The sequence below is a fragment of the Vicugna pacos genome, chromosome 2 (genome assembly GCF_048564905.1).
Source record: "Vicugna pacos chromosome 2, VicPac4, whole genome shotgun sequence".
Taxonomy (NCBI): Eukaryota; Metazoa; Chordata; class Mammalia; order Artiodactyla; family Camelidae; genus Vicugna; species Vicugna pacos.
This window is the reverse complement of record NC_132988.1, coordinates 71,073,756-71,088,092: the sequence shown is the minus strand read 5'-3', so window position 1 is coordinate 71,088,092 and position 14,337 is coordinate 71,073,756. Positions and strand designations below refer to the sequence as shown.

At 39.7% G+C, this 14,337-nt stretch overlaps 1 protein-coding gene, 1 long non-coding RNA gene and 1 pseudogene across 4 annotated transcripts in view; 2 read left to right on the top strand and 1 right to left on the bottom strand.

The window, feature by feature from the left end:
* The window catches only part of MTHFD2L (methylenetetrahydrofolate dehydrogenase (NADP+ dependent) 2 like), a 114,750-nt gene that overhangs the window by 4,929 nt on the left and 95,484 nt on the right, over nucleotides 1-14,337 (bottom strand). The window lies entirely within an intron of this gene.
* Nucleotides 1-14,337, top strand: part of LOC140686802 (uncharacterized) — a 143,702-nt gene that overhangs the window by 59,871 nt on the left and 69,494 nt on the right. The gene's annotated exons all lie outside the window — the stretch shown is intronic.
* On the top strand, nucleotides 9,683-10,005 carry LOC140700228 (bolA-like protein 3 pseudogene; annotated as a pseudogene).

Below are 14,337 nucleotides of genomic sequence, written 5' to 3'. Positions count from 1 at the left end.
TTTTTGACAGTTGAATTTGATTTAAAAAAATGTAAGAACTCTATTCCTTTTGGTTTGATTTTCATGAGAATCTATGCCTGGGAAAGTTTATCTGCTGCTGGCTAGTGTTAATGTATTCTTTGTCTATTTACATAAGGACCAGGATACGGAAGTAAGTGCTTTCTCAAGAAAGATGAGGAATTATTATTGGCAAGGGCTGATGGGTACAGATACCAATGCTTAAAAGAAATTCTCTAGTCTAATGATTTTGCATAACTATTTCAGGGCTGTCCTAAGCAATGTGTTTATGAAGTACCAGAGGTGGCTTATGAGCTAAAATTAGTCATGTGAGAAAGAGTTAAATTCAATACATGTTTGATGCTCTTTAAGTCATCTTCCCGAATCCTGTCTGCAAGAGAGTAATAAGTTAACAAGCATTATATCACCAGAATAACTTTTCATTGGCTGGTCTGAGGGCAGACAAGGGTTAGCACTTGCTTATAGAAGATAATGCTATTAAAGATTAATCCTATTATGTGTGGGAAAAAGGTGTTCTATATGCTCCACTGAAAATAATTACAGAAGAATTTTAAGGCAGCAATTTCACTCAGAAACTTATATCCTATGAGAGAGTGTGGGTGTGTGTTTCAAGGAAAATACCAAAAATTCTGTATGTATGAGAATCAGGTATTGTATCTTGATTGATACTTGTGCTTTCATGAATAGCTTTCACGAAACCAGAGTTAAATTCAATTTCATAAAGTCAACATGATTTCAGAGTTACTGAAACCATAATGGAGGCAAATAAAACAATCATAAAATCCTATTATCATCTGCATGGAACTTACCTTAGGGAATGAGATTTATATGGAAATGATTTGGTGATGTTTAAAGCAGTTTCTGAAAATAAGAATATTTTGAGGAAAAGCAACAATGATTATGACAATATATTTGAATGACTCTCTGTAGACTTTAGGCCCTGCAAAGTAAATTCTATAGATTTCCTTAAAAATAATAATGCTCTACCAGCATAATTTAGACTGTGAGAGAGTGTATGTTCAGTTTTATAGAAAGAAAAGATATTACCATTTAAAGTCAGTCATTTTAGACACATGATTTGCCTTTGTACTTACTATTCTCTGTTTGACATACAAATACTTGAATCATAGTTACTCATTCCCCATTGGTCAAAGCAAGTCATGTGATCAAGCTCAAATTTAAAGGCTTGGAATAGGAAGAATGGCAAAGTCACATTGCCAAGAGGACAGAAGATATGTGTAGTCATTTTTGATAATCCACTGTAACGGTCTCTTGGTTTTCAGTCTCCACCTTATTAGCCATACAATCTGCTGCCAGATTTATTCTTCAAAGCATGTATTAGATCATTTCAGCTTATAAACATTTGATGAATCGTCACTGTTTCTTCAATAAAATATAAACTATTTGTCATGGCAATTAGGATCCTTTATTATCTGGCCCTATACCCTTGTCTTGCATTGTTTCTTAGTCTTTGCATGTTTTCCTAATTTGATTATTCGCTGTTCCTACACATGCTAAAAACGGCTCCAGGTGGATTCACAGCAACAGCTTCTTGAGAAAGACAGCCATAGGCACTGTTCCTTGGAACTTACAGTCTAGTTGGGAGATGTATATTACAAATATAACTTCCTAAGGATTCCTTATGCTAAGGTTTTGAAATGTTCTACAAATGAAATGCTTATTGCACTGTGGCGTGTTGGGAAGACCTCAGTGAGCATGAGCATATGTGGTATATCTATGCTAAGTCTAGAAACCTGAGGATGAATCAGACTTTTCCAGGTGAAAATGAGAGGTGGGGAGTAGACAGCATTCTTGGTGGAGGAACAGTGTTTGTGATGAAGGTGGGCAGAAGCTTCCCCCAGGTGGAAAGTGGCATGAACTCTTGCAAACTCTGCAAGAAGGCCAGTGGGGCTGACATGTAGAAGTGAAGGGGAGGAGTTGCAGGAGATGACATGGAATAGTCTGGCTCATGGAGAGCCTAGCAGATAATGCTACAAATTTGCGGTATTAACCTAAGAGCAATGGTTAAGGTGGAAAAATATATATATTTGGAGGCAGGGTAAGTCAAGTGGGGAAACTGCCTGTACTGTGTACATTTTTCTAATGAGATGAGTTTATCATCTGTGGCAGAGAGAAGGGAGAACACAAAAGTAGCCACACAAAGTAAGACATGCTAAGATGGTAATAAATGCTGGTTCTTGTGGGAGCACCTCAAAGACAAACAGAAATCAGATGAGGGTCAGAGAAATATTTGTAAAGTGACATAAAAGCATCAAGATCTTATGGCTGTCTAAGGGGGTAAGAAAGAAGGATAGAAGGCAATGCAAGCATACGGAATAGTAAAGCAAAGGAGGTTTGGACTTGACAATGAAGCGGACTCAATGGAGGAGCTTAAAGAAGTTCACCATGACTGAAGCACCTAGCGGAAACGAAGAGTAGAAAGAGATGAGGCGAGGGAGGTGGTCCTGGGCCGCGTGAACCCACAGTGAGGGGTCAGGACGCTTAGGATGGGTGATGGCAGCTATGGTTTCTGCGAATAAGCTTTTAAAAAGGCTTCTGTGAGTGAACTTGGTTATTTATATATTTAGGAATAACCAGTTTTGCAAGATGAGAAATTGGATAGAAAACGTGTACTACAAGATAATTTTCAGAAGAAAATTATAATAAAGGAGAAATTCATGTTTCAGTTTCATAAAGTTTCAGGGTTTTGAATGCTATTAAATTTTTATTCAAGAAATCCGTTTTTAGCCTGGAATCTAAATCTAATCTGCTGGGCTTCCTTTTCTCTGCTAGGTAGGGAGCTACTTTTTATCATGTTACTGAATTCAGATTTCTAAAGAGAAGAAATAAGACAGGTTTGGCTTGACATTATTTTCATCATTTCTTACTTGAAGTTAACCACCTTTCTGTGTCAGGAAAGGAATAATAGGGTATGGAGCAGAGGTTTAAAATCTGAGGTTATGGCAGGGATGATGAAAGAAACTATGTGTTCAGTTTATGTGTGTGCCTCAAAAAAGTCCAGTGTGACACATGGTCACAAGGTGTGGAAATGTTACTAATTAAGGATATAGCAACATAAGGGGAATTAAAATGCCTTTTAACAACTAATGTAAGAATAAAATAAGAAGTATGTGATCATTAACTTTTTGGCACCAGCAACCCATGCTTCATGACAGGGTGTCTCTGGTTTGTGTGTTGTGTGTCATTATTTCCTCTAGAAACTATATGTTCCCAGATTCCCAGGGCCTGGGCTTAAAAATCCAGTTTCATCTAAGATACTTTTGTTAGGAAGACTCACTAATTCTTAGGCAGATAGTGAATTTCTGCTTCAGTACATTATACACTATTCCAAAATTCCCAAATAATGGAATTTTCATATGTACCTAAAAATAATTAATGTTGCTAATACCATTTGGAAATTGTATCTTCTGGCAAAGTCAAAGAATGTATTTGTGCCTTGTAAGTCTATTTTGGGGTGGAAGAAGAGGAATTGATATCTCAGGTCCCTACGGTATTGTTTTATTTCCCTTTGTAGTTTGTTCAATTCTCTGTCTCTTTCAAGGAAGTACTCTAAGCCCATGTCAGATTTCCAACAATGCTACAACTCATTTTTAAAACCAACTCCCTTCTCCCAAAGGAAAAGGGATGATTCCTTATCTGTGGCAATGCAGCAGAAGGAAAATTCCTTGTCCCACTCATGTGAATTTCAGCCTCCTAGAATCCATGTGTAATTGTCTAAATTAAATGCCTGGAGATTTTCCCATGCTTCTAAATGCAGTCCATTTAGGCATGACCTCTCTCAAACATGTCCACTGTAATGAAGGAGAGACAAGCTTCAGGAAAATGAAGTACATGAATAACAACCAGAAAAACCTGACTGGCATAAGACTGGAGAAAAGTATGACTCAGGAGGCAATATGGAAAACACTCCACATTCTTATGTGGTTGATATAAAAAATGACACTTAAGAGCATGATGAGTGAGAGAGAGTAAAGGGCTCCTTGCAACTGAATGGCTCACCACTGAATTCTTGCAAGGCAACAAGGAGTCAGGTGGCCCAGAGGCAATTTACTATGCTTTCTCTTGCATTTACCTAGTTGCCTGATTCCTGGGGTTTCTACAAGTTTTCTGCACATATTAAGGCATTCATTATCATGGCTTCTAGTGGGGTATTAATGGAACAGACAGGATTGATGCCTTACTGGGGACAAGAGTATGAGACTGTGATCACATTTGTATACGAATTGTGTTGGCTTCATTAGGCTGGTGAGTTGTACTTACAAAGACTTCCTTTACCTATTTACTATACTCTCTGTATGAATAAAGTGGCTGAGCCTTTTTTCTTTTGCTTTAGTGACTGTTATCCTTATGTTAAATCAAATCTGTATATCCCCCTATCTGTCTCATAGATGTGAATATCTAAAAATACCGCTCGTACCACTTAGATGACTTTCAGTGAATCCAAATAGTCAATCAGTCACCTGCTGAAATTTTGAAATTGTTTTCTACAAACTCTGTCTATGGCCCACCAGAGGAACCTCCTTTCTTACCTTGAATGGTATTAGCCATCTTTGCCAGTTTCCATTTTGGTAGGTTGGAGTGGGGATCACTGTCATGATATTTCTAATACTCTATCAACACGACTAAAACTATCTTCCTTTCATGACTTCCTTCACAAAAATATATTATTTACTCTTGTTGTTCTCCCCAATCCTTTTTCCTCAAGCCACTGGGACATTCCTACGATAGAGTGGCCAATCTGTAAACTAGATAGACTGTTTTGGAGTATCCTCAAAATGTCTTGGCAGGACCTTGATCTCAGTGATCTGCCATCATCAACCCAAGACACTAGAAGATGATACTGTCCTCCCATAGATAGCTTGTTTTTAAAAGCTGAGAAGCAACTACAACAAATCTCATCATTAAGTATAAAAGAAGAAGAAAGACTTACAGAGGCATCAGGCACTTCTCTTGTTCCAGCAGACAGCTTTTTTGTGCTTCAGCTTTAACTATTCTCTATAAAGGTAGATCATTCAGTGTCGAAAACATCCTACTTTTTTAAAAAGAATGTCTCTAAAGACTGACCTGATTTCAAAGACCTAGATTTTACAATAAGCATCTTGACCATGTGGTAAGCAACAAGGTGGCAGTTGGGTCACTGGTAGGAATATCATAGTGACCATCAGTGGTTCTACCTGTTTTCTGAAATGACATGTGTGGCACTATGACCACAGTATTAGTAATAGCTTGTCTAACAGAGGCATTTGCCAATTTCCATCAGCTTTTTTCAAAGTGGCTGTAACCTCTGGGTTTCAGTGTTAGGTCGTCTTTTATACCAAAGCTGGACTTTTGAGCTACCTTGTAATCATCTAACACAAAACATTGATATTTTGAGCCAGACTGATCAACCATATTGTTATAAACTGAATGTTTGTGTTTCCCCAAAACTCATATGTTGAAATCCTACACTCCAGTGTGATGGTATTAGGAGGCGAGGCCTTTGGGAGGTGATTAGGTCATAAGGGTTCCACCCTCGTGAATGGGATTAATACTCTTAAAAAAAAAAAAAGACCCCAGAGAGCTCTCTTGCTCTTTGTGCCAAGTAAAGATACAATGATAAATTAGCTGTCTGCAACTCAGAAGGGGGTTCTCACCAGAATCTGACTGTGATGGCACCCTGATCTTGGACTTCCAGTGTCCAGGACTGGAAGAAATAAATGCTTTTTTTTTTTATACCACCCAGTCTATAGCTATAATTTGTTATAGCAACCCAAACTGACTAAGACACATATCATCAAATTAAATGATTAACACTGAAAACTGACTTGGTACAGAGTCAGTTTAATTGGGTTCCTTACAATATCACAGATTAATAGTTCTCTCAAAATGGTATCATTCCAAAGTAATCTTATTTCCTTAGAAACTGGTAACATGCGCGTACTTTCCCATCTTGTAGAACACCCATTTGGGAGTAAGCAGTGCAAAACCACTTCCGGAAGAGGCCTGCTTTGACATATAATCTGGAGACTATAAGTTCCATGAGGGCAGGGACTTTGTCTATCTGTGCATGCTATATCCTTGGTACCTTAAAGGTGTGTTGAGTGAGAAATATGTGCTGATTAAATCAATGTATGACTCAATGGATGTATCATTACTGAATCAGGGTTGTTGTAGATAAATAATGTGTTGGATGCTACCTTGAGGGAGAACTTTTGTTCCCATTAAGGCAATTTTAAGGAATTACTCCTGTAATATAAGAGTGACACTAGAGATTTGTAAGTATCGAGGATGATCATACACCAATGACCAATGACGTGACTAAGAAGGCTGAGACCTGGTACGGGATGGAGATACAGAAGAAATGTAGGGCAAGAAGCTTCCCTTACGGAGGCAGACAATTTAGTAGGGAACAACTAAATAAAAGTGCAAGGTAGTATAGGATTAAGAGCAAAATGAGTAGGGCAGATTGAGATCTACCACAGGAGTTTGGAGAAGATGAGGATAAACGTGAATGCTTTAAAGTTGATTTGTATGAGTGTTGGGTGAAAACAAGCCTGACCAGAAGAGAGTTGAGGCCAGAAAAGTGATGAGGAGCAGGGTGGTAACTGAAATGTGAAGTGATATACTTTCAGGTTAGTACCATAGTAGGAACAAAGAGAAAGGCTGAACAATATGCACACACAGACACACACATACACTGTCTTCTCAGCAAGTCACATACATTAGCTCATGGGAGGTGATTATTTCACTTAATCTTCATAACAACTCTATAAGACAGATACTATTATCTGTTTTTCAATGATAAAATCAAGCCTCAGAGAGGTTAAGTGATTTACCAAGATCATAATTGTTTTAAGCAACAGAGCTAGAATTCAAACTTAAGTCAGCCTAACTCCAATCATAATCGTTTATGAAGAGTCGTACATTTTATATAATCGGCAGGGAGTAAAAGGTAGCTCTCAGGTTTCAAATGCAGAGTACTATGCATAAACAAAACATCTGGAGGTGACTGACGATAGTAAAAGAAGAGAAAATGTAGATGAGATGCTTTAAAAGCACGCCAGGAGTTTTAGTTTTTTCTAGTAGTTTCTTAGAAGACTGGTACCTTCTATGTAATTCTAGACCCTCTTCTCTCCTCAGGTTTTGACTATTGGGTTGGAGTTTTGAAGCATAATTCTGACCAGATGGAGTCCCAAATTATAGGTTCCCTTTTGCTCTAGGAGAGATTTCTTGTCCAGTGGACAGTCTTTTGAAGAAAGCAAAGTTCCAGCTAATCTGGGGACAAATCACAATTATTTAGAATATCATACATCATTCAACAAACAGTGTTGGACCTATTATTGAGTACATAAGGCCTTCTGTAATTTTTCTTCCTTCCCTTTGATCTCCTGTTTCCTCCACATGGAAACAGCCCCTTTTTCCCTCTGCCCACTCTCTGTCCTGTATACGTACATATAGATGAAATTTATCCTTTCAGATTCATCTTGAAAGGATTCTAGAACAAGTACCTTCACTCTTGCCTATTTGAAAACTCTTAGAGTCATAAATGATTCTCCTCTTTCTTTTATATCTAATCATTTAGCCAGTCACTCTAACTCTCCCTTTAAATTATATCTACCATCTAACCACCTCTTAATACTTTCACTCATTACCACCCTGGTCCACGCCCCATCTCAGATAATTTCTTATTGCATAATTACAATAGGCTCTTACAAGGTACCGTATTTGTACCCTTAGCTCTCTAAGGTCTATTTGCCACTCAGAAAACCAGGGTGATCCTGTTAAAATGCAAGTCAAATGTCATTTCTTTGTTCTAGATCCTCCAATGGCTTTCCATTGCACTTAGAGTAAAATTCAAATTCCGCTCCATGGTCTATAAGGCCATTCATGATGTGGCACCCCTGTTGCTACCTCTAATTATGCCCAGGGCTGGGCATACACACAAAAACCTTAGTACTTGGACCAGAAGAAACGCAGGTCTTAGGGACCCTGTGCAGCCCTAGGCCTGAGAACAGTAGCCAAGGCTTTCTCATAGACTTGTCCCCAGCTCCTGCAAGTATGACCCAGGCCTTCTTGCTCTGGGCTGTGTTGAAGTACCACTGCCCTCCTACTGGAGACTCAGTGGGCTGTGTCCAGGCCTGGCCCTTGGTCTCAGGAGAGACTCATGGCAGTGGCAACAGCCCCGTCTCCCCAAGCCAGGGGCCCTGAGTCTGAGTCAGACTCCTACCCTGTGTCCCCAGTCCACCTCTTGGCTGACATGGCCCAATTCAGCCTTGGCTGACCTACCCTCTGTAGCTACCCCATTTGTCTGATGTTCCAGATTCACCTCAACCTGGCCTGGGACACCCTGGGAGCCCTTTCTTGGGAGGCAGGTCATCTGGTACCAGTTCGTGTGCCATGGTGAGGCCAGCAGGTGCAGCGGGCAGCTTGTGGACCCAACCCTGGCTGGTTCCCCTCCCTGCACACCACTCTGAGGGCCTCCTGCTCTCCTGCTGCATCTCACTTTGTGAGTTTCTCTTTCTCTCCAGTCAAAATAAATGATAAGTCATATGCCTTTCCTTGTCAGGACACGGTGCAGATGGTGTCTGGGCCAAAGCTGGTCTCTAGACCTGCTCCCTCTGTTAGTTTTCTGATTCCTAGGCGTACTGCTTGACATACATTTCAATAAAAGATATGGCCTAGTGAATTTGAATGGCTACTGAAAACATCAGTCATGATCAAGAGACTGAAAATAAGGTCAGTAAGGTGGTGATGTGAAAAATGGAAGCCACAAAAAGACTTGATATAATTTTTGACATTGTGTGAAGTAGTCAGAAAATGTCTAGTCTCTACCAATGACTGAATAATAAAAATGAATGTAGTTATAACTAAAGATATTTTGATGAGGCTGTACTAACTACAGAAATTCTATTGCAAATCTAAATACCTTTCACTTACAGAGAGTTCAGAGTTAATACTGTAAGAACTGAGCCAAGATACATCTTTGCTGACACTAGGCATCCATTAACCTCAAAGGAAAGAGTTAAAAAGCAGGTCATGTTTAGAAACTGACTGAAAAGCAAGCAGACAATAATGAAATTGTTCCTGAGGTTTTCACAACGGAATGAATTCAGAGAAGACTGAATGGTATATGGATGCTGGGTGAAGAAATCACTTTCTCTCTCTCTCTCTCTTTTTTCCCCAAGTAAGAGATTGGTCTTCAAGTTCTTATGTACAAAATGGATCATTATTCGGCCAAGTTTGGTCTCCCATCTAGAGACCACGGATTCCATAGCTTTTTCACTCCCACATAGGAGGGGCCACGTGTCACATGTTCAGGTCAATAGGGTGCTAGCAGAAATGATTCCTGCAACTTCCAGTTCAATTTTTTTAGAGGTGAAGTCACCCGACTGTCTCTCTTTCACCTTCCCATGGAAGAAACCATGTATGAGGAGGTAGTTCAACTGTCATCCAATAATGCTCAAGTGGAACATGTTATGGGCTGAATTGTGTCCCCTCAAAATGTGCATGTTGAAGTCTTAACCTCAGTACCTCAGAATGTCAGTGTATTTGGAGAGAGGATCTTTTAAGAGGTAACTGAGTTAAAATGAAGCCCTTGGGGTGGGCCCTCTTCCAATATGACTGATGTCCTTCCAAGAAGAGGAAGTTTGGGCATCACCCAGGCATGGCGGCATGGAGCCTGGCCACGGCAGCGCCTCTGCTCCACGGGACTGGGACTTCCTCTTCTCTGTGCCCAGCAGATGTTTGCCTTGCAAGCTGAGGGGGCGCTCAGAGTGACCCAAATTCTCAAAGAAAAGTTTCCCCGAGCTACAGCTATCAAAGTCACTGATGTTTCAGGAGGTTATGGGGCAATGTATGAGATTCAGATTGAGTCAAGAATTTAAGAAGAAAACTGTCCTGCGTCACCAGATGGTAAATCAGGCACTAAAAGAAGAAACCAAAGGCATGCATGGGTTGCAGATATTTACCTCCATCCCCAAACACTGACCACGCCCTGGCTGCATAGGTGCTGCTGCTAACACCTTGGGTGAATCTGACTGACACCATTCTTTCCCAGGCATTTGACAGAAATTTTATCTATTTGGTTCATAGACATTTCCAAAGTATAATTCTAGAATATGTTATCTATTTAGATGCTAATTAAAGGTAAGAGACAACTAAAAAATTTTTTTTCATTACAAAAAAAAAAAGAAGAGAAAATCTGGATATAAACGTGTATAGAAGTGAAGATACAGGTAGCAGACCATCTATCTATAAGCCAAGAAAAGAGGCATTAGAAGAAATGACCCTGGCAACGCCTTGATCTCTAACTTGTAGCCTCCAGAATTGTATGAAATAAATTTCTTTTATTTAAGACACCAGTCTGTGGTGCTTAGTTACAACACTTCTGTCGAACTAATACAAACAGTAAGGTGGATGAAACCAGTAGCCCGGGATGAAGCAGGGCTGCGTAACTCCCTTGGCGGCCTGCCCAACTCCAGACTTCTATGGGAGCAAGCTAAACTACCCTGTTTGAGTTTATGTATTTTGGTGTCTCTTTGTCATAGCAGCTTAACCTATCCTCTTGTATAATACTTAGAGGGGAAAGGGGGAAAATAATTTAAGCATTTAACAAGAGAAAGAAGCAAACCTTGATGTAGTCACTAAACATAACCATGAACTAGGATCTCAGCATGGAACATAAATGACAAAAATGTAAGTGCAGAAGTCACGTATTCCTCAAAGTATGTAAATATGCATACACAAACTATCTGGAAGCAACAACAGCAAAAAAAAAAATCAGTTCTGTTAGAAGATTAGACATTCTTTTCCATAAAAAGTGGCTTCTTTGTTTTTATAATTTAAATCAGCTTCATCAACAATGTAATGTGCCTTTCGACTTATCTCTATAATTTCTATTTACTATTCTATAGGTCTAAGTCAGCAAAGAGAATCATTCTTAGCCCTTAACCCCACCTATTCTGGTTCTGAGAAAAGTGCCTACACGTTGTTCCTCCTTTCTGTCTCTTTGCTTCTTCTCACCAGTTCTTCCCAGCATTATCTCACTCCCTGCTTTGGTACAGACCAGTGGGAGGAGAGGTGTGGTCAGGGATGGAGGCAGGGAGGAGAGAAGCAACCTCAGTCCCTGCAGAATTCATCACAAAACGGAAGTAAAGTTATTAAAGCTCCCCCAAATTACAGACACATCTGTATATTACCTACAAGGTGTAAATGAGGCCTGAATGTTCACCAGTGTGAACAAGCTTAGCTGAAGTAACAGCACAGGAAGTCAGTGCTCAGATTGTTCAGCTGACCAAAGCCACTCAGTGAAGGGCTGTTCTGAAGGCGTTGTGAGTATGGGCTTCTGAGTCCTGGCCCGCAGACAGCTTTCTAGTTTGTTATTCAGAAGAAGTAATTTATAACTTCCATCACATCATCTCTTGTTTCTATTTCATGAGAATACAGCCTTCTTTGTTAGAAATGTATGAATTCCCTTTCCAAGTTACCAATAGAAAACAATTAGAAGAAATTCCATGGGAAGGTAGGTATGTCTCACTGTTTGGGTTTTTTTTTTGAAAAACATCTACATAGGAAATCCAAATCTTTCAGAAGATTATTTTATGATTATTCATAATGAAAAATGATTTTTAGACATACAAAATGATTTTATCACTGATGTTTTAAAAAACCGTTTCTTCTTTTAACGTCCAGTTGGACAGGGGTGCAACGTTCAAGTAGCTGAACAGGCATAGTAAGCCATCTGTCAGATGCAGGAAGCAATGATGATCTGTCTTGAGTTCTATAGCAGAGGATCAATATAAGACAAAATAGCACTACAATTTAGCAATAACCTTAAGGCATTATGAACTCCTCAGAGCACCCAAAAAGGAATTGTGTTGCAGAGAAAACCTGATCTACTTTAAGGAAAAGCACCAGTGCGGTTTCCTAGAAAAGATATTAAGCAAAGAATACCTCCAACACTGCACAACCCACATGGGCAGTAATACTGAGAAATCGTAATCAAACACAACCCAATAAGCATGCAGTAGAAGTGATAATGACGTTGGATACGGATTTGAACTACGTGACCGCTGATTTCATGAATGTTATTGGATATAGAGATAAATACAGGCAGTGCTCACTTTTTATAGTAACGTAAGACCGCAAAAATGACTGTGTGAGTTGAAATTGTGCAAAGCAATCTTAATAATCAATGGGGGGAATTACGTTTGTTCAATGACCTTTAAAAATTTTTGGTCAAAACATTAAAAACTCCCTTACTGTCGTTTATAAATATATAAGAATTGAAAATAATAGTAAAAGTAGTATTTATTTATTATGCCATAATTTAAAACATAAGACACCTTGAGAATTAAAGTGCTTTCTTTATTTGTAAAAATCTTATGCAGAGTAGTCTGACTGGTGCCTGTCTTCCTCTGATCATACACCTTATGGTATGGGGCTAGCATCTTTTTTGTGATTGATGAATTGTAAGATTCCTTCCAAATTTAGTTCTGCTTCCAACATTCTGTCTGTCCTTTCAATGTCATGACAGATCTCTGAGAGCCCCTTTAATGTAGAGTTTTCTGCCAGCGTCCCTTCCTCTGGGGCATCATCATCCTTTCAGTCACAACCACTCTCCTCATTTATGTCAGCTAGTTCACCTTCACTAAGCTTGTCTAGCAGTGTAGCTGGAGTCTCTCAAATGCCAAATGGTGGCACTGTCAATATTCCAAATTTTACTTTCAGCATTAGCACTTTTCATTTCTTTGCTGGCAATTCCCCCTTTCCGTGATCTAATTTTGTAAAATGTCATGTGGTTTATCACCAAGAGACAAGGAGTCAATGTTGTCTGAACAGAATAACGAATGTGCCATGACCAATCACCCAGAGGCTTTGAAAGAAGTGATATATGATCGGTCACAGACCATGATGCACATTTGCTACTGACATAATGATTTATGCACTGAAGAGTGAGCAGAGAAGCTTGCACTTTATGTGATGACAGTTAATACAGCACGCTAACTGACATCTGAACCCCTTTACTGGGAGACTGGTGCTATCTAGCTACACCGTGGTAACTGATTTGGGTATATCAGAACCATGTAAAGGGAGGACTGTTGTGTACCAACACTGTTGTTCAGGCACTTTAAAAACTGCTCTTATACAGATCCTGGGAGTGGGGGAAGACGGAATAAAGAAATAACCTCATGTTCTAAAAGGGAAGTATTAACCAAGTGCAGTATAGGATAGTAGAGGTAATAGAGGGTAGAGATTACAGGTGCCTGTGAACCCACGGCGCCCCATACTGTGTCATTTCAGGCAAGAGCCCAGGCTCTGTGTGCCTCTGTAAAATAGAGGATAATAACATTACCTACCTTTTAGGGTTATCATCAGAACTCAAAGTTAAACAATATCTACTTACAGGGTTATCTTATATGAAAGGCTGAAAACAATACTAGCGCCCCGTAACACTTCATAAACACTAACTGTGAGAGCAGGAAATAAGAGCAGGAAACCCTTGTAGGTGAAGGAGATGTGGTCGACAGGAAATTATATCTAAACCAAAACAAAACCCTGACGTTAAAGTCAAAGGGAAATATTTAGGATGTGTTTATGTCTCTTTTTTTTTTTTTGTCAAGAACAATAGGAAGTGGTGATGCAACCATCATGCTGTATTTGATGTGAAATATCTCTCTTTTTAGAGAGAAGCCTGATTCAAAATTGAAGCCAAAACCTCTAAGAATGAAGATTACAAATGGGCATCTATATTCTCTTAGATTACAAATGGGCATCTATATAAGAGAGAAAATAACTCCTGGTTGCAACTGTGAAATAATTTGCCATTCTTTACATGTTTCCAGGAGTGCCCAAGCAGGGTCACAGATGGAACTAATTTTTAAGAATTATTCCCATCAAAGTAACCTGCTTGAAATAGGTCATCCTGTCTCCTTTATTAGTGAGCCAAAGATTTCTGCAAGGACAGTGTACTTCAGCCCTGGGTTTTACCTTTATCTGGTGTGTCTATCTTGGCTATAGTTAGAGTGAAACTTCCACCGATACTCAGCAGCCACACTTCCCCTGTGGCAACTTGCAGCCAAATGCGACCAATAAGTTTTGTGGCATAACCCACGCTGCAGTTCCTCCCTTCAGCTGAGGGATCAGCCCGCACTCAGGTTAAGTCCTGATGAACAACCTGAAGAGCAACATGTCAAAACCTATCACTCGTGTGCTCCTCTGGGTGGCTGAGTCATGGCCTCGCCGGCAAGACCTTCTTTACCAAGTCCAGGTCTTCCTCAGGGCTCTGGTTCCAGGAACCAGCAGGGCAACAAGAGTAAT